The sequence below is a fragment of the Eptatretus burgeri genome, chromosome 13 (assembly GCF_056783735.1).
Source record: "Eptatretus burgeri isolate ZD-2024b chromosome 13, Ebu_testis_v1, whole genome shotgun sequence".
NCBI lineage: Eukaryota > Metazoa > Chordata > Myxini > Myxiniformes > Myxinidae > Eptatretus > Eptatretus burgeri.
Window position 1 is genome coordinate 12,246,134 of NC_140973.1, and position 27,176 is coordinate 12,273,309.

At 44.9% G+C, this 27,176-nt stretch overlaps 2 long non-coding RNA genes across 2 annotated transcripts in view; one reads left to right on the forward strand and one right to left on the reverse strand.

Annotated features, from left to right (window-relative positions):
• LOC147013858 (uncharacterized) lies at window positions 1-23,107 on the reverse strand. Its single transcript, XR_015050530.1, has 3 exons — window positions 21,813-23,107; window positions 21,325-21,441; window positions 1-571 (listed from the first exon to the last, which is right to left on the reverse strand). It is a non-coding gene; the product is annotated as an uncharacterized LOC147013858 (long non-coding RNA).
• The window catches only part of LOC147013855 (uncharacterized), a 263,399-nt gene that overhangs the window by 230,062 nt on the left and 6,161 nt on the right, over window positions 1-27,176 (forward strand). The gene's annotated exons all lie outside the window — the stretch shown is intronic.

Below are 27,176 nucleotides of genomic sequence, written 5' to 3' on the forward strand. Positions count from 1 at the left end.
TTTCGTAAAGAAATGGCCTTTACTGACATCAACGAAAATGCAAGTATTCCCAATGTCAGACCAAACAAGTATTTACAAGCAGAGAAAACAATGAAATGACATGTATGTATAACAATTCCAGCACATATACATTCCCACTTATTCTCTACGTGACAGACCTGCCTTCGGAACCTTATCAATGACTGAACACTCTGCAGTACAACATGCCGGCATCATGCAACAGATGTGGAAGGAAGAGATGGGTGATTGGTAAAGAATAATGGGATGAATGATTGGCGATGAAGATGAGCTGAAATATAAAGAAATAGATGGGGGCAGGACGGACCCCCTGCATGCCTTCCACTTGTTGACTCTAGATCCTACTTCCTGACTGAAACTGGGACCCTTCCTCCATGCTCCATCCCCCTACTGCTCTTTGCACAGCCGTGGCATCAGAGATTCCCCGTGGGGCAGTGACATCACTCGCAGCACTTATCAAATGCATCTCCTGGCAGGGCACCTGTGTGCCGTAGATGAGGCAGAGCATCCAGCAACGTAGCTATCGGATGTGGGAATGCAGAAGTGAAGGCGTCTGAGGGTCGAAGGAGAAGAGGTAAGGAACAAAGTGAAAGGACGGAGACATAAGACGCAGGAAAGAATGAATGACAAAGACAAATGGTGTGACGAGACATGAACAGCAAAGCACGAAGGAGAGTGAAAGAAAGAAAAGCAGGCGAACAAAATGAAGCGAAACGAATGACAGAGACAAGAATGCAAAGAGGGGAAGATGAAAGGACCCTCACATCCATGCGATTGATAACAATCGAGCTCAAAATGGAGTCCATAACCCTCTCAAGCTTTGAATCTCTCCGGTCCTCTCCGCCCTTTTTACACCCCTGTTCCTTCACACCCTTCTCTCTCATAGCGGCTCTACGAGCTGCCTCATATACAGCCTCAAATCCCCCATGATTCGCTTCGCCCCCTCCCCTCATCCACGGGAGGAGCTGCCTTCGAGCTGGGTCTTGGCACGACCTTCTTCACGTCGGCGTTTCTGAAACATACCCGAAAACGGCCCTCGGGGCACTCATCAAGAGAATTGGCTTGGGAGCCTCTGGTTCTGGCGTAAACTTTTGTTTCAGGTGCTCATGAAGTGGTTTGAAACGGTTTGGGGGGAGGAGGGGCTGTGCAGATGATGCGTTGGTGGGTGAGGAAAATACGAGATATGGCAGATGGTTTGTGGAGAGGAATGTGGAATGAGGAAAAATTATATTTGGGATTTCTAACTACACCATCGCAATGCAGATCTATCAACACGGACTTTACACAGTAAAACTAAACAACATAACTATAAAATAACTGCTTTAACTCTGGAGGATCTCCTGTGAATCCTGAAAACCACAACAATATATATATATATATATATATATATATATATATATATATATATATATGTATATGTATATGTATATATATATATATATATATATATATATATATATATATATATATATATATATATATATATATATATATATATATATATATATATATTCTAAAGCCTCGCTATCCTCTTCCTCCACATGTCTTGGTTGTCAGCATCTCGTTCATGGAATGTTGTGAATGCTGCACTTCATGGAAAACTATATACAGTACAACATATTCCTTTCCGAGGAAACTGCTTCAGCACAACATGTCGTATAGATAACAAGGGTGTGTGTGTGCGCACCAGGCAGACAGCGGTATGTTAATATCCTTCTTGTTTAATGGCCACTATTATTCCCAGGTTAGTGTGGGGTTGGCTGGTGGAAGCTTAGACCAAGTGTTTCATGAACCCGCTGTCCAGGCCTGACATTTGACTCAATTAAAGGCAGGAATGTGTTATTTGTTCAGGGTGCTGTCGATAGCGCACCTCCTCTTTGTGAAGGACACTGTGGGATCTTTAAAGTCCACCAACTAATGCTATTCGGCCAGTTTAACATCCATCTAAGAAATGACACAAATTGATGAATCACCCTGCCTGGATGAGAGCTGGGTAGGGATTCAAACCCAGGCTAGACAGCTTAGAGGAGAGTGTGCATAGCTGCCAACCCCCGTGTTGACCGATTAATATTTGTGGTTCATCGGAATTGCCCGATTAATTTGTGGTTATAATAATTTTGATGAAAATTATAACTTTGATGACATAGAGGCTGAATATCTGGATTAGAGGAAGATGTATCAACAATCAAAGGTATCCTGATGAAGCCACTCTGTTGGCAGAAATTAAAGAGAACTTGATGAAGCTGCTGCAGACAGTGTAGAAGGAAAGTGAAAAGGGTGGTCTTTATTTAAACCTCAAAAATAGATTAAAATCTCGTCAACTGAGAAGATCGACATGTTTAGAAAGGGTATGTTCCATTACAAATCAGTTTATAGAGCTCTCGCCAAGTAGCTCGCTTGATTTTAAGCACTGAAGCAAGCACTCCAATTGATAAGGAACGGCTGGCTTGGCAAGCAATAGCAAGCCAATTGGTAATGGAGGAGGCGATTGGGACCATACTCTGTACAGAGCGTTGGTACTGCCTAAGCAGTCTCCTTGGCTATTGGGCACAATCCTGGACGGGTCGCCACTCCGACACAGATTGTTAATGAAACACACCCACAATGGTTGGGGTGAAGGCCGCAACCAAGCCGTCTCTGCCAGAGCTTCAGAATGTAGTGTAAAATAGGGATGTTTGGAGACATCTGATCATGAATGTAACCAGAAATCGGCAACGACTTAAATGAACTGGATAACTGGTTAAAATAGTACCGACAGATGTGTGGACAAGCGACTGTTAGCTGATACACCGCCCATGCGTAAGTACATCAAATTTTGTCCAAATTTCCCTCCGGTGAATACTATACAATGCTATTGAATCTTAGGAATATGGTCATGCATCAAGTAAAGGTCACAATTGGGCCATAATGGTGTCGGTGGTAATATCACACATGAAACAATGGCTGGGAGAGGCCCCAAAATATGTTGTAAACAATCCATATACAGTCCACATATAATGTGATGACTCGAAAAACTGGACAGGCAATGACATTCATCATTCATGCGTCAATACTCGCGCAAGCACCTTTGTTTAGTCAAGATTGTTGCCGCTTATCTAGAGCTAGAGGCCAAACAAGTCGAGATGGCTCTGATCCATTTGTCTGAGGAACACGCAATAACGACTGTTTAAAAATGTAACTGTACATTGTACAGAATTCACTCAATCGTTTGTGGTTATAATAATATATATGTCCGAAAGGTGTGCCCCATGAAAGCCACCATAACCTATTACACCCCTCACCACAGACTTCACCCAAGGCACAAATCCCCCTTGGGGAGGGGGCAAGTTAAATCACTGCGACTTCAGTCATGTGATCCTTATTCCTCCTGTCAAGTTTGGTTGCGATGGGATAAGTAATGACCGAATGTTTTGCGGTCAGACAGACAGACACCAAAATTGCGTATTTTAGTGTGATTCCAAAAAGAGAAAAATGTGTCCCGATGTTATCCCTTGAGAATTCATTGTTAGTGAACAAACAGCAGGTAATTAAAAAGAGAGCAACAGAAAACGTCATGAGGACAACAAGCGATTTTGTAGATCGCAGGTGTTTTCTTATCGATATTGTGCGGGGAGTGAATCGCGAGTTCAGCCAGCAGGTGTGACATCATTTTGGGAGGTGCGACTGCACTGTCAATGCAGTGCCGAGCTGTCAAAGCAGTGTATGTCCGGGCAGGAATTTGGAATTTGTCCGGGAAACCGATGATACTTCATCTACTCTTCATCGAAAGACACCGTGGCATCTTCAACATCCAACAACTAATGCTAGTCGATGGGACAACCAGCTTCACGTCTATCTGAGAGATGGTGAACTTTGTGATGCAATGAAGCATGTGATGCCTGTGAAGAACAAATCCGACAGTTTATCGTCAGGTTGGGAATTGACCCAGGACTAAGCTCCAGTGAGACGTGCACGACGTTTGCAATATCTCTATGTAATGGAGAAAAAGCATTGGTACGGCACGGGGTTCGGGGCTCGTCATGATGGGAAGCACTCGAGTTTCTCCTGAGCATCCGGCCCTGAGGGCACCGACCACAGATAATTCTGCAGTCCAACAGGCTGTAGTTCTTACACAGCCGGCCGAGCAGAGTTACACTTTGATGTTATCTTTCTATTGGCACGGCAACCTAACTCGAGGCCACGCCCTTGACGCCACATCCAGTGATCTTCTGCCGAGCAGAACAGATAGGTGGAGTTCCGGCTTACAGAGCAAATCAGCTGGGGTACAACTTTCCGTCTAACTATACTTGTACATTGTCGGACCAATGAAGGAAAAGACAACTGAGACAGATTGGAAATAACAAAAATTATTTATTTGCACACACAAACAATCATTTAACCAGAGTGTTGGTGTCAAAGCCACCCAATGCTCGCCTGTTTATACATTTATCGTTTTTAAAAGACTAGTCTAATAATATTTTTTATACAGCATTGCAGTGAAGTCTGATCTAAATAATTTTAAAGAAATATATAGATTTGTATATTGTAATCAGCAAAAAATAGTGTGGTAGATAAAAACATTAGAAAGCAAATAACTTGCACCAAAAACTTGAACATTTTCACGCTCACGCTGATGCTCATGCTCACGCTGACGCTCATGCTCACGCCGGGGGTATTGCTATTGCTGTCTGTTCTTCGAACAGGTGAGCTAAAAATGAGTATTTGCAAGGAAGAAAGCAAAAGTGCACATAACAGCAGATTTAACCATACACGTATTCTTTCTTATACAATCTTACTTACACAAGGGACACATGGCCATGATTCAAATCAGGGGAGAAGAACATGAGAAGAAGAACTTGAGAAGAAAAGAAAAGTGAAGTATGGGGAAAACAAAAGTGGGGTCATTTATTTTCTCCCTCACCTCACACAGCTCGATGGGGCTGCACCAGTCCAAATATACTGGAGAATAGGGAAGATGGATGGAGAAGATTGGCAGTGGTGATGGGGTGCAATGAGACACGCAGTCACATCCCAGAGGTATCCAGACCCAGTAGGCGAGTCCTGTCCGGTATCCCAGAAATATGTCGGCTTCAAGCAACTGCATTTCTGCTGGGCCCGTGTCCAGCAGCTCCCCACCCATGAACTAAATTGAATTCTGGGCTTTCCACACTGCCCTCGTCAACACGATGGTCTCTCTCTCTCTCTCTCTCTCTCTCTCTCTCTCTCTCTCTCTCTCTCTCTCTCTCTCTCTCTCTCTCTCTCTCTCTCTCTCTCTCTCTCTCTCTCTCTCTCTCTCTCTCTCTCTCTCTCTCTCTCTCTCTCTCTCTCTCTCTCTCTCTCTCTCTCTCTCTCTGTCCTTTTTCTCTTCCTCTACTGAGCTGTCTCCCTCACGAACTTTGTACTCTTGCCCTCTTCTTCTTCCTCTCACTCTGCAATCTGAGCTTTCAACTCCATACAGGACAAGCTTTGGACTCCTTTCTGCTCCTTTCAGGGCATGCTTTTTGGACAAGGACAAGCTATTATGCACTTCTGTCCTCTTCCTCTTCCTATCGCTTTTCCCCCCTCTCGGCTTGTGCAAGCATCCTCCTTATTGGTGCACATCCGATGGGGGCAGGTCCACGATTCAGCTTGTGCAAAATGCCATGTCATTCTGAGGGAACTTTCAATGCCAAGTCGGTCAGTTGGTCGGTCGGTCTGGGTTCGCCGTGGAGTTGAGTGGAAGTCTGGGAGCGGAGTCGAGCTGCAATCGTCTGCAGTCTGAGAGTTCAGCGGAGTCTGTCAGTGAGGGGAAAGAGAGTCCCTCTGCTTGGTCTCTCTCCTTGGTAGACGGAGGCGCCGGTGGAGCCGGAGAGGAGTCACCAGCCGGATCGCCATTAAAGGCACGGGTAGAGTCCACGGAGTGCGGTCAGGGCCACCGAGGTTCGCCAAACCAAGGCCCGGTGAGTCACCACGAGGGTGAAAGGTTGCCCTTGCGGTCTCCACGGCTCCGTGAACTATTAAAGGCCCATGAGGTCCAGTTCTTGCCCTTTTCTTTCCTGGGGTTTTTCTTTGTATGAACGTTGTGGCGCCATGTCCTTAAGTAGAATTGTAATAAGTGTACATAATAAATAGAACGGCTGTAGTTCTTTGTCTTGCTTGTTCCTGCATTGCTTGATTGTCTCCATGATTGCATACGTGTATGACTGCTTACGTGTGTATAAATAAATGTCATTGTTTGAATGTCCACCTGTTCGTTGCGTCCTTTCCCTTAATTGAGCTGCCGTATTGCATTCGGGATATTAGTCAGCTTTTAAAAAGCCGATAAAGTAATCGGATCCGGCGGGGCTTGGCGATATACACCGCTCGGCAAATCGCGAACAGAGCGAGCTGCTTATGCGGCTCGTTTCCAAGCAGGTCCCGTTGAGGTGTAAATCCCCGTCATTCTGTCTGCGCACATAATTAGGTAAATTGACAATTCGGTGATTGGACCCTGTCGCGCGCGGACAGAATACTTGGCTGATTTACGGTGTGATTAAAAACACACCCATAGCTGGATTTCGGCGCGATTCGAAAGCTGTGACTAGGTTTGCCACATCCGGTGGGCGCGAGCGGCCGTGAATTAGCTAAAAGCGGTCGCCCGCACGCCGAGCGGGTGAGAAACTACAACAATACATATATATATATATATATATATATATATATATATATATATATATATATATATATATATATATATATACACTGTATACATATATATATACACATAGATACACATATATATATATATATATATATATATATATATATATATATATATATATATATATATATATATATATATATATATATCGATGTTGTAAGACTTGAACTATGAGTTGAAAAACATTAACTTTGCAGAATTGTTGTGGGATTGACTGAGTGGGACGTGATGCAGAGACTGAGCAGAAATTTCAGAGGTCTGGCAGTTCAATTAGGCTCCATTAAAATACCTCAAAATCCCAGCAGGTTGCTGACTTTAACCAAAGGGAAAATGCCAGTAATTGTTCTCCTTATGCCTTAATGTGAACTGGGTGTTTAAAAATTGTTCTCAATGAAACATATATCCCTCATGGGCAGCAATGTGTTTGATAAAGCAGCTTCAGGAGTGTGGAACATGATTCTGTCAGGCCCACATAGCTGCTCAGCAGAAAAAAATAGTCTATTCGTTACAACAATCTTCAGCATTTGCAAATGCTGAAACACAATATATTGTTACGTCTGAGGGGGAGTATGCATTCAAAGGGTAATTAGGATGTTTAATTAGGTATGCCATACTGTTCGAGTTTACCAGGATCTCGATGTAATAAGTAGCAATTCAGTGGTGATAAGTTGTCTTGCAAATGTCCATTTCTTTAAGGGGGAAATGATAATTGTCACGTAATTAGATAGGGAGACGGGTTAGGGTAAGTATGTCTGCGTAAACCCTTTTAGTATTCCCTGAAGGCTTGCCGTGACGTCACAGGACAGTGCTGCGGATGGCTCCGCCCCTTGATCACGATTGGCGGAAGGCGACGGCGGAGGGCCAATAAAACGGCTCGATTGGAAGTGACGAGGACTCGAGGATAAAAAGGTTCTGTTCGGGAAAAGAAGAGGAGGAAGAGTCGTAAAAAGAAAGCGTCTGGTCGAGGCTGTTGGTCTCGGAGCGTGCTCTCTTCGTGCGCTGGTTCGTTCCTCGGTTCGTTGTGTCTCGTGGCCTTGCTGTGCCTCGTGCCTCACCTCGGTTGGCTGTGGAGTTCTGCTGGCTTGGAGTATAGATGGGTCAATATACAACCAGAACAGCCGTACCCCAAAAAAATTGCAAATTTTTGTTTTATTGCATTTCCTTATATTTTAAGACTTACTTGGGAACATATCAAAAGTTGGATAGAAATGGACCATGGGAAAGTAAAAATTTTTGACATGATAAAAATGTCACAAAACCATGCACGATTCACTACGTCGAAAACGAACCACTATGCAGATTATTCCATAGTATGTTTCCTCCTAATATATATCTTACATAAATATCTCGGTTTCAGGGGCAGAGAATGCTCTGATGGCATTCAATGTATATGACCAATGTATATTGACTGCATGCTTCTAAAATATCTCATTTTTGTATTTTCAGAGATAGAAAATGAACTCTTTATATGGTAAAGAGACCTGCCCTTTATGCCAAAGGGGATTGGACTGTGAGGAAACAGTATTAGTTCGTGAGAAAGGAGCAGAAGGCATCAACCGTGCAAGTGCCGAAAGGGGTGTTGACATCAGAATTCTAGCTGGTACCAGTGTTCTAGCTGGTATAGAGTCTGTGTTGCAATCAGAGTGCATTCATTTCAATGACAATAGATTGAATCAGGAAAAGAATAAACTTGCAAAGGACTCGAAAACCAGTGCACTTTGGATCAACTACCAGCGTATGTTGGGAATTGCAAAGGCACTTGTGGCAGCTGATCGGACGGGGTCCTGGGAGATGCATCTCCAAGCCATATCAGCTTGCTTGCCGATATTTGCAGCTGCTGGCCATCCCAATTACCTGAAGTCAGCTCGACTCTATCTCGAGAAGATGCTTGCGTTAGAGGATGACAACCCTGAGGTTCATCAGAAGTTCCAATCTGGTTATCATGTAATCCGGCGCAGTGACCAATACTGGGCTGGCCTAGGCTCTGATCTTGTGATAGAACAGACATTAATGCGCTCACTGAAAAGCCGAGGGGGGCTGACTCGAGGAAGTGGGATGTCAGAGCACCAGAGAGCAGTTTGGACTCTGTCTTCAACCATATCGTCCTCCTACAACCTTGCTATGCAAGAACTGACCTCGAGTAGCTACTCAACAAGTGAACAACATAAGGAGTTGACAACATCCAGGGTGAGTCGAGATGAAGCTGATCGTGGCAAAGTTGCCGAAAAACTGGACAGCTTCACACCATTTTCTGATGACAAGTCATTGCGCAATATCATCACAGGGGTTACTGCAAATGAGGATGTCAATGTTCATGACCTATTCAAAGCAGGTAGTGACATTGTCAAGAAGATGGATGATCACCCAGCTTACTCCTATTCACACAAAAGGAGTTCTAAAGTCAAGACACTTTCATCCAGCAGGGCAGTCAAAGTTGCTGAGGACCACACAATAGATCCAGCGTTACTATTCCAGAGGTTCTTAGTCGTGTCACAGACGGGAGATCTCCAGATAGGTGAAGTGATGAAATATGAATTCTGCCCATACCCAATGTCTGTTTTTGATGCAAAAAACATCCTGCGCCAGCCAGATAAACCACAGTTGGCGGAGGCAATAAGGAATTATGCTACAACCAAATCTGACAATGCTGTCAACCAGACAGTTCCAGGAACAGATCACTATGTTCTTGATGGGGGATCACTTATTCACCGCTTAAAGTGGACAGAGGGATTCACCTACAGTTCCATTGCAGATGAATATGCCTCATTTACAGTCAGACACTATGGCAAAGCTACTGTTGTGTTTGATGGTTATGAGGCTGGGCCAAGCACAAAGGACCGTTCTCATCAACGTCGGAATAGAAACAAGAATGCCACCAAGGTTAACATTACAGAGTCAAGAAAATTTGTTGGGAAAAAGGAGGACTTTCTGTCGAATGAGTCAAACAAGCAGGCAATGATACTGTTGATTATAGAGGTGTTGGGCAAGGAAGGCTGTGAGGTGATCCAAGCAGAGGGAGATGCTGATGTTGAGATTGCAAAAGCGGCTTCCAGATCTACAACCCTCATTGGAGAAGATACAGATCTCCTTCTCCTCCTGCTCTTCTATATGGTGGAGACAAACTGCATTGAACTCTATTTTCGTTCTGACAAGGCAAAATCAAATGTCTACAATATCAAAGTCCTTCAGCAGATACTTGGAAATGCAGCCTGCAGAGGTATATTGTTCCTTCATGCATTAACTGGCTGTGACGCAACGTCTCGTGTCTTTGGGATTGGAAAGAAGTCAGGGTTTCAAAGAATCATCAAGAAAGAAAAGGAACTGATAGACAGTTCAAAGGTGTTCTGTAAACCACAGCAGAGTCAGGATGTTATTGAAACTGTACACTGCAGAGCAATGGTGGCATTGTTTAAAGCAAATCAGAACGACTCATTGGCATCGATCAGATACAACATTCTCTGCAAAAAGGTTGCAAGGGCTAAGGCATTTGTCACTCCTGAAAGACTGCCCCCGACATCCGCTGCCTGCAAGTTTCATTCTCTGCGGACCTATTACCAGGTAATGGAATGGATGGGCCTTTGTTGTGGAATGGAGCCAACGGAGTGGGGATGGAAGGTAGAAGGAGGAAAACTTGTTCCAGTGATGACAGACAAAAGCCCTGCTCCAGACATACTACTTCAGATGATTCACTGCAAATGTTCAGGGGGGTGCAAAACACTAAGGTGTTCATGTAGGAAGCATGGATTAGAATGCACCAGTGCATGTGGACATTGCCAGGACAGCAACTGTGACAATATGAGTGTTGAACCAGAGATAGAGGAGGAGGAGGAGGACGATGAAACTGGAATCTAAGACTCGAAGGCATATGCTACTTCCACATGTGTCAAAATTGTCCAATTTTTTTTATGTTGCTTTCCATGTCATAGATTGGCAGAAACAATCAAAGAACATATATTTGTGCAAATATTTACTTTAAATTGCGAATGGTCTCAGGATTAGCACTGCATAAACTACCAGCAACGATCATAGTACAAATATTGGTGCAAAATTAACTTTAAATTGTTAGTGGTTTGATGATTATCAGTCAATTTTTTTGACGTTTTATCTGCCGGCAGCCATCTTGTTTTCTGACGTCACTGAGGGACTTTCCCATGCGTCAAAATTGTCCAACTTTTAGTATGTTGTCTTCCACATCATAAACTACTAGAAATAAGCATAAAACAAAAATTTGCAATTTTTTGGGGGTCAGGCAGTATATTGACCCGTCTAGTACGGGACCGAACGGCGGGCGGACCTGCCTCCCTCTCCTGCTCGCATCTTCGCACCAGCACTGGCTCCCTGGTGGCTGTGAGTGGTCTTGGGCCTACACCAGGAGGTCGACACCACCAGGAACAGCACCACGGTGTCTCCTGCCCCTGATGAGCGCAACGCCAGCTCGTCCGGCGCCATGCCAGGGACTGTTGCGTCGACACCACGGGCCAGCCTGACCACCAGGACCAGCTATGTTGTGTGTGTGTGTGTGTGTGTGTGTGTGTGTGTGTGTGTGTGTGTGTGTGTGTGTGTGTGTGTGTGTGTGTGTACCTGGCTCCTTAGAGGGTTTGAGATTTGTATATCCATTGGAATTGTTTGTGTTTTCCCCACGCCCGAACCCACACCACCATCCCGTCGAATCGCCCCGGATCCCTCCTCTTGCCGAGTCTTATTATTATTTCTGGTTAGAGAAATAAACATTATTAACTCAGTGAAAAGCGACTCGTGCCACCTTCCTCGTCCCGTTTGCTGTGGAGCGATTAAAACCGCCATCTTTGGGTTATAAATAAATAAACCGCCTCCATCATTTCGGCTCATTCTATGTTGGCGGGACTGTTCAAGTCCCGTGGACGTCACAATATACATGAATGTATGTATAGCTCTGTCTAACCCCTGACTCACTGATATAAATGTTTAGCACATTATAGGTATGTTGGAAAGCTGAAATTTTACATACTGATGTAAATCAAAGCCAATAAATATCCCACGAAAAAAAAATTACAAAAATGTCTGTAAAGGAAAATATCCATACGCATAAGTCGGCTGGGGAAGCTTCGCTCCCTCTGCTTGGAGAGGGACAGAGCTAGGACTGTGCTGGTGGCATGACATCTCCTTAACTGGGAGAGGGGCAGAGCCTGGGCGACACATAAATAGCTTAGACTGCTCACTCATTCTTCATTTAATTGATCCACTTATCTGCTTGCAGAATGCAGGAAAAATCCACTAATATATACCTGTGCATGGGTATATGTGTCAGGTCAGGTGTGGGAGCATGCGCCATAGAAGCACATCGCTGCATCCACTTCCGCCGGTACTCCAGGGGCCTCCGTCTGGCCATCCCCCAGGCAGATACCTGGCCCATCCTCATCTCCTTGAGATGCCCATCAACCTGCTGCAACCACAAGGCATGTGGTCGCCCCATTGACCTCCTCCACTCACGAGACTCCCTCGCTGAGAGAATCTGGTCAGCAGGATCAGCGTCAGGAAAACGAGCCACATGTCCACACAGCCGCAGCTGACGCTCACGGACTATGCAGGTAACAAATCTCATTTGAGTTTGTCTCAGCAACCGCTCGTTGGACACAATGTTCAACCAGCAACAGCCAAGGATTCTCCGAAGAGACCTGGTACCAAAGGAATTAAGTCTCTGTCTCAGATCCCTGGTCAGAGTCCAAGTCTCACATCCATAGAGCAAGACTGGAAGCACCAAAGACCTGAAGATTCGGACTTTTGTCCTCTCGTGCAGGTACCGGCAGCGCCACACCCCATTATCCAGTGAATACATGACTCTCCAGGCCCGACCCAGACGTCTACTGACCTCTGACTCACAGCTAGCAGAGACATGAATATCACTGCCAAGGTAAGTGAATCTCTCCACGACCTCAACATCTTCACCACAAACAGCCACAGACAGGACAACAGCATCCAATATGTCATTTAAAGCCTGGATCATAGTTTTGACCCAGGAAACCTGTAATCCCAGCGGCTCCGACTCCTCATTCAGCACCTCGAGTTCCCCCAAAAAGATATCTAAATGTCTGCAAAGATAACTGCATCATCTGCGAAATCAAGGTCAGAGATCTTGACATTCCCAAATGATGTACCACAGCTTGATCTCTCCGACATCCTCCCCAGAATCCAGTCCACAAAAGTGCTGAAAAGTGTGGGGGCCAGTACACACCCCTGACAAACTCCAGTAACAACTGGAAATAATTCAGAGATTGTACCACCACATCTCACAGCACTCTCAGTACCAGAGTAGTGTTCAGACATCAGATTGATCAGTTTTGTTGGCACCCCACGAAGACCAAGAATCCTCCAGAGGACATCCCGATTCACAGAATCAAATACTTTACAGAGATCAACATAGGCTGCAAGCAGCCCCTGCCGAAACTCTCGTCTGCGTTCGGTGAGGACACGAAGAGCAAGGGTACGGTCAATCGTTGACCTCTTTGGTGTAAAGCCTGACTGCTCTGGACGCTGGTGCTCAAGTCGATGGTGGCGAACCCTATCAAGAATTATCCGAGCAAAGACTTTGCTCAGCACTGAGAGCAGTGTCACCCCATCCACACACACACACACACACACACACACACACACACACACACACACACACACACACACACACACACACACACACACACACACACACACACACACACACACACACACATTCATTCATTCACACACATACATACACACATACATTCATACACACACATACATACATTCATACATACATACACACATAGATACATTCATACACACACACATACATACATACATACATACATACATACACACATACATATTCATACACACATACACACACATACATACATACATTCACATATACATACATACACATACACACATTCATACATACATACACACATTCATACACTCATAAACATACATACATACACACACATACATACATACATACACACATACATATTCATACACACATACACACACATACATACATACATTCACATATACATACATACACATACACACATTCATACACTCATAAACATACATACATACACACATACATACATACACATATACATACACACACATTCATACATAATCACAAACATACATACACACACACGCACACACTTTTTTTCACCTTTCCTGGAAACTATTTCTCAGCCTTGAGCTATCCTATTTTCCGACACTCACTCTTTCCTTCTCCACTGGTTGAGCACAATTTGAATTATCCACGAAATTTGACATCGGGTGTAAGTGTAACAGCTTGATCACGACACCACTGGTCCTTACATTTTCACTCTGTCAAGCGTAATGCATCCTTACCTGCTGTTTACCTTCTTAAATTGTTGCCTGACACTACATCCTGATATTGTTAAGGCAGACAAGTTAACGAGTTTGAGGGTAGAGCAGTATCAGGATGAGGTTCCTCCTGATGACTCCATCTCAGCTCTTCACTTCTTCGGATTCCTCCTGATGACTCTAATGAACTATTTGGTCTTCCTTTTGATTCCTCAATCTTCCATGTTAAATCTGCCTCTCCCAACGCTCTGAAGGTCGTTCGGTATAAAACGACCCCAGAATTCTCCCTTATTTGCAATTCCCAAGGCTATTCGTGAGATTGATTCTGCTTGGCATTTTTCCAGAACTCTGTGTTTTCAGCTACTTTTGATCGCCTGTTCAGCAATCCTACATCTGCATCATCAGTACCCATTACGTGGAGCGATGAGCTCGACTTTAACCTCTGTAGTCGTACCATTGCTTGCTCAAACTGGAAGTGCCATTTTCTGTTGCATTGTGCTCCCCATCATTATCCCCAATACCTCATGCCCCATTGACACCCTACCTTGATTATCACAGAATCCATAATTATCCAAAAATGAAATTTCATTGTGGTTTCTTATGACATTTGATGTCGAAATACTCGAGAAAAACAAAACTTGACCTTTCGAAATCTGCTTTACACCTGCACCAGCGAATGTGGACGGGGGGGGGGGGGGGGGGGGGGTTATGTTCCCTCCTTGTTTGTCAGTCAGTCTGTCTGTCTGTCTGTGAGCACTGAGCAGTATATCTCAAAAAGTTGTGGACGGATTCGGATGAAACTTGGTGGAACTATTGGCTGTGTAACTCGGACGAATTGATTCAATTTTCGTGAAGATCTAAATCCGAATCCGGATGTGATAATTTTTTAAATGATTCTTTACTATTGAGCGATAGGGCTAAACCGAAAAATTGCACAATATCTCAAAAAGTGGTGGACGGATTCAGCCGACACTTGGTGGACCTAATGGGTGTGCGACAAGGAAGAATTGATATAATTTTGGTGGAGATCCGTGTCCGGATCCGACTACTATAATTTTTTAAGTGATTCTTTACCATTGAGAGATCGGGCAAAATGATACATAGCACGATATCTCAAAAAGTTGGGCACGGATTCGGACGAAACTTGGTGGACACGTTGGGTGTGTGACGAGGACGAATCGTTTCGATTTCGGTGAAGATCCGGATCTGGATCTGGATACGAGAATTATTTAATTTTTTTAATGTATGTGAGGGACGGAGGGACGGCACACGCATTGATGTCTCGTCCTGCGTGTGCAACACCAGGATGACACTTTATATCAAAGCCAAGATTCAAACCCCAAAATATTATAAAATGAGAAAAATAGAAACAAGCCAGTAGGCGGACGTGGGGAGTCGACTACCCAATAGAACCTGACGCGATGGGCCCGTTCGATGGGGAATGACCTGAGGATTAAGCACAAGAAAATTCATGATTTCATGAAAAGGGTTAATGCTGCAGATTGTTTTTTTCGTTAAAATACCCCCCACATTTAGAGGTTTTTCGGCCGTTGCTAGGCAACGGAGGGGTCCATAGCAACGGTTCTTTCTCACAAATAACTAGGACGTACTTTGAACCTACCATACCAGTTTCATGTATATCTGACTCACAGTCTCTGAGATATAATGCACTTCGTTTTTTTATTGTTTTCGACCAGGGTTCATTCAAAGTCTATCTTCTCCGACAGTTTTCATAGGATCCGGCTGGAAATTTTTGACAGTATGGCTGAATGTACTGCCCACAGTCGTTCGTCGCCCGATTTTTGATTTTCGAAAAAATTAATTTTTTATGATTTTTCAAAAATTTCAAAGTCCCGTTGCTTGGCAACGGTGGTGTCCATAGCAACGGTTCTCATTTGCACACAACTAGGTCATGGTATGAACCTACCAACCAAGTTTCATCGAAATCGCCATTGTATTAACTGAAATCGCCATTTTAAATACTGATCATAAGGGTAGAACTAAACTAATCTCAAAATTTTTTTGTTTTGTTTTCGACTGGATCGACTCCCTAACATATCGACGGAAAAAGTGATAATAAGGGTAGAACAAATTTCAATTTTTTATTTTTTTATTTTTTTTCGACTCGATCGACTACCCAACAAACATAGTGACGGAAATACTGATAAGGGTAGATCCCAAAAAAAAAATTTCGACATTTTTTTTCTTTTGACTGAATCGACGACCCAATAAATAAAATAATAATTGACTGTATACTTTCTCTGTTGAAGTTTTTTTTCTTAAAAAAACAACAAAATAAACCAATGTCACCCGCAGGGTGACCCGTATCTTGCCAAAAGGTGACCACGTGTGACTTCTTTAAGGTCACACTGAGGTGAACAGAGCTGCTATCCACCAGGAGCGACTCCTTGAGGAATATCTGCCTACGAGAGATTCCGATGAGAATCGTTCTACAGAGTAACCATGAAAAATATGCGTTTGCCTCATAACGTCACCAAATGACGTCATAATGTCTCAAGCTTGACATATCTAGAAAGCACTCATCGAGGTGTTCAATTTGAGGTACTTCACGACATGGTTCCTAAAACTTGAAAATTTGACCTTGGGGTCAAATATGTTTGACCTCAGGCGCTAACCATGAAGGTCAAGGCCAATCGCCACCAAAAACTAATCAGCTGAGCGCCAGACCATGAACTATATTCCCATGAAGTTTGAAGACGATCCGATCAAAATTACTCAAAAAATAAGGGTTTCGTCGACTCCCCTGATTTGCGACAAAGTGACCTTGACCTTTGACCTTGACCTTCAAAATGTTATGCGTTGAAAGGGACCTCTATAGGCCTCTGATATGCGAAGTTACAAAAATTTCCAATGATAACTGTGCTCTGCAGAATTTTTTATACGTGATTACAAACAAACAAACAAAAAAAAACATACAAGCTGACTAACATATCTTGCAAAAACTTCGTTTTGGCAAGATAAAAAAAACCTTGGTATATCTTATGCCAGGTTTTGGCTTAATGGTTAGGGTGGTGGGTTTGGGATCCTTGGGTCCTGAGTTCAAATCCTGCTCACCTATTGAATTAAAACCAGGTGGGGGTTGACTCAGCCTGTCATCCTTCTGAGGTTGGCACAATGAGTACCAGCTTGCTGGAATGATTGAGCCATTTGAGTGTCCCGTGTTGGAGTGGTGGGTGACCTGTCCAGGATTGTCCCCAATAGCCCATGAGACTGCTTTGGAAGCGTTCTGCACAGAGTATGGTCCTGATGGATGGATGGATGGATTTGGCATATCTTGGACTATTGAAAGTATGTTGGCGGAAGAACCTTTTGAACACCACATTGACCCATCAGTGACGTAGATATTGTATTTTGCATCACCGTATATTGTTCGACTGTTGAAACAGGTGTCATGGAGCACTTCATCAACAGGGGTCACTGTCTTCCGACTGTTGCTCCTTCAGCCCGCACCCCAAAACTGGAGACGAGTTCGGTACCAATCACAGCACACCATGCCCTGAAGGCAGTGGAGGTGGGATCACAGGGTGGGAGGGCAAAAGGGAAGGGCCCAGTTTAAGGGGGCTGGGGTGCAGTCGACGTTCTCCATCGTGACAGCAGAGTTTGCATCAGCAGATGATGAAATTCGAAACTCTCCCAGAGGGTGATTGGACGTGTGGACTAGAGGGGGCTGTTCGCCCTAATCCTCGGAATGTTCTCACTCAATTTGAGAACGCTTGGAGGACACGCATTGTAGACCTGCAGGTGTACCCGCTCAAGTGTGGTTGACAGGTCGTCGGTCCGGTCGTGATGGTTAGAACTTGCTTTTCGTCGCAAGTGATCTTTGAGCAAATAGAAAGTCAGTCGCTTTTCACAATGGCAGGTTGAAATTTGTACAATGTTGATATAAACACGAAACTTTACCTGTTGAGTGTAAAAATGTCTTTGCTCGTCACCATCACGCTCTCTCCCCATGGCCCCGGAATCCACGCGTGCCATCGGCCAAGCCACAGAAATGAAAACACTTTGTTTAAGGATTTTCCTGAGCCACCAAATCCTGTTAGTGGACCGGTTTTACAAAGATGGGCAGACAAAGATTGTGATAATTTTAGGGTCTGAACGGAGTCTAAACTGCTCGTGAAATAATGACTCCCCAAATTGAGTTGCTTTGTTGTGATGGATAATATCAGAACAGCTCTCATGAAGCTCTTCACACCTTTTGTTGAGCACACCAGACGTGTGTCCTGCCATGGAGATTATTTAAAACTTGCGTGTTCTTGAGTGCACGCTGGCTGCAATTTGCCTTATAATACACTTCTGCAAAAGTCATTGGACCTGGAACTTCTAACTTGGTGACAGGTGAGTTATGAGACACATACACACACACACACACACACACACACACACACACACACACACACACACACACACACACACACACACACACACACACACACACACACACACACACGTCGTTCCAGTGATTGCTCACCTATGTTTCATAAATTACGCCGTGGGAGCTTTAACTTCCAGCTACCAATGCTAGCATATTGGACGTTCGGCTTAATGTCGATCTGAGGGATGCACACACCTTGATGAATCACCCTGCCTGTGAAACTCCAGGATGACAGTTTATAGCTGGGTCGGGATTCCAACCCAGGCTAGACAGCTCAGAAGCGAGTGTGCATACCTCATCGAAACTATCTTGTCTCTCTCACCTAGTTCTTTACTTTTCATGAAGCTGTCTTGGCCATGATTGGCCAAAACACATTTGTGATGTCACCCCCCCCCCCCATACTTTCCTCCCACACACCTGTGATTTTAACTCTCTTTTTATCTGCTTGTCCTGTCTGTTTTATATCCACCGGGTTATTTGACCCTAATTTGCTCTTCCCATGTCCCCCTGGGTGTATTTGGAGCAGTCTGTGTTGACCTCTCATATATCCTCAAATAATAGCTTTTCACTGAGACTTAAAATGTGTCGAAAAACTTGTCCACACATGTGCCAGAAGCACCAACGTCATCAACTGGGTGGAAAGATAACCTCGAGGTCAGCACACTCGCTCTGTTAGCCATCTCGCCCAGAGGTTAGAATCCTGACCCAGATGTAAACCCTCACCCTGGTATTCAACAGTGAATAAAGTGTGTGTGCCATTCATCAGGTGAACGTTAAGACAGAGGAACTGCCTTTCAGCAGTGGTTATTGATGAACATTAAAGATCCTACAGTGTCTTTCACAAATTGAAGACGAATAAATTCCTGTGCGCTGCAGTGACAACCCATCCAGGATTGGTTTGAGCCAAGAAACATTTGTCAACTCTTCATGATAGGCCCCAGAGCTCTGTGAAGTTAAACAATAGCACAAATTGCTTTGCAATACATGTCCACTACCGGTCCCAATGAATGTTCATGAGAGTAACAAGCTCAAATGAGCTAAGATCCTCGTTCTCTTAATGATGACGTCATAAAAACGAATATGACGTCATTGTGATGTATCAGGCTTGCGATAAATTATCTGTGCTAATGCCTGGCTTGATTCCCGCAAACAAAATTCATACAGCTTGCCTAGTTTCGGAGATAATGGTATAGGCGATTTCCATTAGCGGCGATATTATGACGTCAACTTTTTTTCTCGGAAGAATTTCCAAAATCGGAGATGGTTACTGCCTGCGCGTGGGCTTTCTGCATATACGTGGCGAGTTTCACGAAGATCCGATGAAAATTCTTGGTTGTGAAACAAAAAATGTCAAAAAATAGGAATGACGTCATAAAAAATGATATGACGTCATAGTGATGTATCTTATGTGCTGTAATTCATCTCTGCTAATACCCTGTTTGATTCCCGCAAACAGAATTCAAAAAGCTTGCCTAGTTTCAGAGATAATTTTTTAGGCGATTTCCATTAGCGGAGATATTTTGACGTCATAACTTTTTTTCTCGGAGGAATTTTCAAAATCGGAGTTGTTACTCTCTGCGCAGGGTATTTTTACATATAATATATATATATATATATATATATATATATATATATATATATATATATATATATATATATATATATATATATATATATATATATATATATATATATATGCCAAGTTTCAGGAAGTTTCGATGAAAACTGTAGGCTGTGAAACAAAAAAGTCCACAAGAACAACAACGTGAGTAAGACTTAGAGATCCTCCATGAGGATCTAAAAATTGTTTGTGTTTAAAGCATGTTGCCGATACCGGAACAAAAATGAAGAAGAAGAAACTCTCTAACTCACCGTGTTTGTGTCTGTTTGGCAAAATTAAAGGAAAAACGATTTTCATTTCCTGATATCTTTTGTCGACTAGAAACCAATAAAGACAACAGGGATAATAAACGAGAGATAAAAAATTTCGTTTTCTTTAATGCACGCTCCAGCCGATACTGGAACCAAAATGAAGAAGAAGAAACTCTCTATCCAACAATATTTCGTTCGTTTCTAGGTTTTGCCTATTTCATATTAAAAATAACCCGATGTACATATGTGAAACAAAAACATGTGTACGGCTTATGTTCATGTATAATACATCTTATGGTTATATACCTGGGATTATTACTATTGCACTGAGCCGTGGACTAACACCCAGGCCGAAGGCCTGCCGATCTGTGCTGCTTCATAACCTGATGTATATACATGAAGTAAAAACATGCGTACAGCTTATGTGCATCCATAATACATATGCTTAAGATGCTTAAGACTCCTAAGACCCTAAAGGCCCCTCAGACCATTTCAAACGGAAAGACCCTTAAAACCCCAAAGACCTATTTTTTTTAGTATACAATGTCGAGGCTCATATGAGAGCTAACACACAGAATGTATATCAAAGAGAGCAGGAGACAAGAGGGGTGGGAGAGGGAAGCACAAATAAGTGTGGAAGAGAGACATGAGGAGATCTGTGGAAGGGAGAGGGATGGGGAAGGGTACACAGTGTAAACAAGATGGACACTACAGGGACTTTCAAGAAGGAAAGCAGGGAATAAGAAGGAGGTGGGTTTGGGGTGGATTAACGAGGGTAGAATAAGAGGAGGTATAACAGGGGTATAACATACACACACACACACACACCAGTTAGTGTCTTGTGTAGGGACAACCATTATCCAAATAAAGATGTGAGGATGGTGCTCCACGTGATCATTTTTTGAAATCATCCCTACCTTTACATATTTTTTTGGAGTAACATCCCGACATCCTTTTTGCATTTTCAAAAATGTTTTATTCACTTGAATAATTCATTGCCACTTGTGTTTTAACTCCCTTGCTCGAATCAAGGAGCAAGCGGTTCGATTCTCACCCGCGCTTTGGAATTCTCAGCACGTCAGACTTGCAAGAACTTGTCTGCCGTTCCCACGACCAACTGGAATGATTGTAAAGGGTCCTGGAGTGTGCTGTCGAACTCAAAACTTGGAATCTGGGAGAGATTCAACGGAAAAGTAGTTAATTATTAGAAATGCCAAAAGAAAACGCCAAGTGATTTTTCTCTCTCGTCTTCGAAGTACTAAATCAATAAATAAGGATGCACGGTACATGTGTAGAGGTTCTTGGAAATACTGTACTGTGGTTGATCTGTAAGTTTGTGACCTCATGTAGAAATAGAAAATATAATCAAGACTGTATTCGATATAAATATCGAATCTACTACTACTACTACTACTACTACTACTACTACTACTACTACTACTACTACTACTACTACTACTACTACTACTACTACTACTACTTCCTACTACTTCCTCCACTACCATTGGCCTTGTTGAAGTCAATGGTTTCTTGCTTGTGCACCTTTTTTGAGTGGAATCAGGTGAGGATGTCCCCTGTCTGTGCATTGAGCCTTCTCTCCGTCTATGAGATGAGGTTCATCAGCATCGTGGTCCCATCGTGGTGACCCATCGTGGTGCCACGCAGTAATATTCCCTTCATTCTTTCTGCTCATCCGGATGATGTTCTAGTGTTTGCGTGAAGTGCGAGAGACACACAAACAGTTAACGACTGCCAGCAAAATCCACCCGGCAGCATCAACTGCTGAAATAAATTGGCTGAAGAACTCTGGACTCCTCGTTGAACCCATGCAGGTTGAAGATCTCCCCATGCTGTTTCAGCAATTGACATGGAGTCACCCTGAAGATAAATGTTTTGGGGGTCTATTTGTCCATCTCTCGTAAATGATCATCAATTCACAGCTGCAGCACGTTTGAGGATAAAATGTTGGTGATGCTGAGAGACTGCAGTGGACTATCAAGGATCCTGTCTCTGCATGTGAGAACCCTTTTCATTAATCAATTTGTCATTCCAAAGCTTTGTTCAAGCTTTCTTGCATATATATTCCAGATGAGTTTCTGGATCATATGCAAAGGAAGTTGTTGGACTGCTTTTGGAATTTTAAGCATTGGATATCCTTAGGAATGATGAGTGTGCCTCTTGTTTAAGGTGGACAGGGTTTTTCCTGCCTTTGTAGCTACTTTTACGGATCATTCAGACCATTCAGCGTTACCTTTATGTGAACCCAATACTGCAATGGCTCGCATGCTGGCATCATACTTTTTCAGTAAACTGCTCATTCTAAGGTACAAAAGGAAAATATTCATTATCACCTCCAAAAACCTTGCCGTGATCCATTGCCTTCTTTTTATCAAGAAATGATGAAGGCCTGGTATGCAGCTGGTATGAAAAAAGCAATAGTCCTCTGCCAGGGAAAGACCTGCAAGCAGAGCCGCTTTTACTGAACCTGGTGCTCAGCTGTGCCCTGCAAGAACCTGGGAGGAGGCGTGGTTGGGGGGGGAGACAGAGAGAGCAGAGGGTGCAAGACCAGAAAGGAGGCGATAGAAGACAGAGGTAGAAGACAGACCTACAAGCAGAGCCACTTTTCCTGAACTTGGTGCTTAGCTGATTTCCATGCCCTACACCTTGCTCAGCTTGATGCCATGGAAACCAAGGCCTTCAAGATCTTTGGAATCTCTCAGGACAAAGCTGAGTCTATGGGCCGACTTGCAAAGGAAGTTGTTGGACAAATCACTTCGCCATCACCGACAGGTCGGTGGTCTCTTTGTCTTCTATCGCCTCCTTTCTGGTCTTGCACCCTCTGCTCTTTCTGTTCTTCCTCCACCCCCCCCCCCCCAGGTTCCTGCAGGGCACACATGGTCCACCATGAATCACCTTCTGGAGACACCACCTAAATCCAGAATCACTACTCACCTCCACTCATTTGTTCTCCTTTTTTCCCCAACTGTGGAACCACCTTACACATCATCTTCATTGTCATTCTTCTCTCCAGGTCTTTAATACAGCTGTTCACCGCCATCTCAGATCGTCCCCAATCCAAAGCCATGATCTCTTTTACCCTCTTTAACCCTCCCCCCCCCCCCACCCCACACCAAGCCCTCCTCATTCCAAATTTACAGTTTTTACTTGCTGAGAGTTTCATTCTGCATCCACTTTGTCTTCCCCAAGCATCCTCCACTACCCTTGTTCCTCCAAACGCCCATTGTTTGTCCAAGTCTCCCTCTATTTTGTCCTTCAACTCAATTGTTGGTGCCCCCCCTCCCCTCCTCTCTCTCTCGACTGTTTATTTTGTCCTGTTCAATCCTGATCCATTCAGTATTCTTGCTCTTCCATAAGCCATGATTCTGCACACCAAAAAACAACCCCCCACCCCAATAACCCCCCCCCCCACTTATACAGGCCCCAACGCTAGCTTCCCTCACTCCAGGGGGAAAACTCTTGCCTTAAGTAAAATCCACATTGAGAGATCTCTGAAATGATGGGAAGAATGGCGTTCTCTCACCTGAGGAACTCGCAGCGAAGATCAGACCTGCAGACGATCAGAGTTCCTTTTAGGATACCCAAAGAGGTTGAAAACGCATGACCCCCTGATTGTCTGGCTTACCTGGAGAATCCTTATGAAGGTGACAAGCTGTGCACGTTTTCCCCATACTTCCGTGGCTTTTATAATTAAACCGCGAGGGCACGATCTCTCCCAACCACCACCTGCACAGGTCACATAATATTGTTGTGGGCCGGGGTTCGGTGGCGATAAACGACCACTAGGTGGAGCAGTGGAGTCGTCTCCCACCGAACACTCGGAATTTAGGTCGTGACTCTCAGACAACTCCGAAAGGTCACGGGTCACTTAGAGGACCGTGGTCGCCAATATTTCGACGGCGTGAGGAAGGGTCCACTTGTCTAATTCCAATTTACCTAAGTACTCACGCCATCCAGCTACCGGGGAAACCACACCCTCGGCCGACTTTGTCCGAATCGAGTCGCTATCACCGACTCGGATCCGGCGTAACCGAGCGGAAGTTACCAAAGCCGCGCCGGACCAAATGAACAATTTACGGCACAAACAGCTTTACTATTTCTCAATACGCACCTTGCTAGGCCAATGAAAGAAAACACGAACAACGAACTAGAACATTTAACAGGGGTTTATAACAATAATTGGGGAGGGGGAGCACACAAAGAGCAGGTCAGGTATGGGAGCATGTGCCAGAACAGCGCGTCGCTGCGTCCACTTTCCGCCGGTACTCCAGGGGCCTCCGTCTGGCCATCCCCCAGGCAGATGGGCATCCCAGATGCCAGGCCCATCCCCATCTCCTTGAGATGATGGTCAACCTGCTGCAACCATGAGGCACGTGGTCGGCCCACTGGCCTCCTCCACTCATGAGACTCCCTCGCTGAGAGAATCTGGTGAGCAGGATCAGCGTCAGGAAAACGAGCCACATGTCCATACAGCCGCAGCTGACGCTCACGGACTATGCAGGTAACAAATCTCATCCGAGTCTCTCTCAGCAACCGCTCGTTGGACACAAAATCCGACCAGCGATAGCCAAGGATTCTCCGAAGAGACCTGGTACCAAAGGAATTAAGTCTCCGTCTCAGATCCTTGGTCAAAGTCCAAGTCTCGCACCCATAGAGCAAGACTGGAAGTACCAAGGACCTGAAGACTCGGACTTTCGTCCTCCCGCACAGGTACCGGCAGCGCCACACCCCATGATCCAGTGAATCCATGACTCCCCAGGCCCGACCCAGACGTCTATTGACCTCCGGCTCACAACCTGCGGAGACATGAATATCACTGCCAAGGTAAGTGAATCTATCCACGACCTCAACATCCTCACCACAAACAGACACAGACAGGACAGCAGCATCCAAGATGTCACCGAAAGCCTGGATCTTTGTTTTGACCCAAGAAATCCGTAATCCCAACGGCTCCGACTCCTCATTCAGCACCTCGAGGGCCCCCAAGAGGATGTCTAAAGTCTCCGCAAAGATGACTGCATCATCTGCAAAATCAAGGTCCGAGATCTTGACATTGCCAAACGATGCACCGCAACTTGATCTCTCCGACATCCTCCCAAAAATCCAGTCCATACAAGTGCTGAAAAGTGTGGGGGCAAGTACACATCCCTGACGAACTCCAGTAACAACTGTAAATAAGTCAGAGGCGGTACCACCACACTTCACAGCACTCTCAGTACCAGAGTAGAGTTCAGACATCAGATCGATCAGTTTCGGTGGCACCCCACGAAGACCAAGAATCCTCCAGAGGACATCCCGATTCACTGAATCGAACGCTTTACAGAGATCAACATAGGCTGCAAGCAGCCCCTGCCGAAACTCTCGTCTGCGTTCGGTGAGGGCACGAAGAGCAAGGATACGGTCAATCGTTGACCTCTTTGGTGTAAAGCCTGACTGCTCTGGACGCTGGTGCTCAAGCAGATGGTGGCGAACCCTATCAAGAATTATCCGAGCAAAGACCTTGCCCGGCACTGAGAGCAGCGTCACCCCTCGGTAGTTGTTGCAGTCTTGGCGATCACCCTTCCCTTTCCAGAGAGGGACAACAAGGCCCCTCTTCCAGTCAGTTGGGATGATGCCTGTGTTCCAGGCAGAGCACAAAACTGCATGCAACGACGCGAGTGCAGCATTTCCACCAGCCTTGAGAAGTTCAGCATGGATGCCACAGATCCCTGGAGCTTTGCCCCGTTTCAACTGGTTCACCGCAGCCCGTGTTTCCACAAGCGATGGTGGACCACAGTTGATTCGAGGGTCAGCAACAGGGATTGTAACACCCTTGACGTCCAACTCGACAGCTGGGGGATCAGCCTGGTACAACCGCTCAAAGTAACCGGCCCAGCGGGCCTTCACTTCAGACTCCTCTGTCAAGAGCCTACCACTCTCTGCTCGAACTGCAGTGCTCCGAGGGATGGGCTTGGATGAACGTAATGCGCGAATTCCCCTGTAAGCGGGACGAGAATCACCTGTCCACAGGTGATGCTCTACCCCTCACAGATTCCTCGCACATAGGCCTCCTTGTCCACCCTCAGTGCACGTACAGTTTTACGCCTCAGCTCCCTGAACAGCTCAGCTCTGCCATTCAGCCTGGCCCTGCGACTCTGGTCAATGGTATCCAGTGTCCCTTGAGAGACAAAATTCTTCTTTGCCCTGCGGTGAACTCCAAGGCATCCACCGGCAACATCAAGGACGGTGGTCTTGAAGGTGCTCCACAACTCTTCAGGACCCCCAAAGCACCCAGACCCCCAAGTGTCCACTCAGCCTGTTCGCAAACTCCTCAGCTACTCTCTCATCCCTGAGCTTGGCAACATCCAGCCTAGGCTGGGATGGTACCATTCTCCAGGATTTAAGGTGCAGCTTTAGAGTTGCTACAACAAGCCTGTGGTCAGTATTGAGGAACTGAGCACTCCGGTAGACCCTGCAGTTCTGGATCATCCTCCAACGACCGTCAATGAGGACATGGTCAATCTCCTTTGCCACACCGCCAGCGTTGGAATACCAAGTCCAGCGATGAGCTTGCGGGCGCTGAAACCATGAACCAGCCACCCTAAGTCCATGACTTCTTGCAAAGTCAAGGAACTTAGTGCTATTCTGGTTCATAGTTCCTGACCCATGGGGACCAACACACACCTCATAACCATCCCTATCAGTTCCAGTCGATGCATTGAAATCCCCAAGACTAGAAGTGTATCTCGTCTGGGGCACTGATCAACCACAGACTCGAGTGTGGCGTAGAATGTGTCCTTCACGGTAAGATCACTCGCCTCAGTCGGAGCATAAATAGAGACCAGGGAAATGACACCTAAGGAGTGACGAATCCTTAATCTCATAATACGCTCGTTGACCGGTGTTACC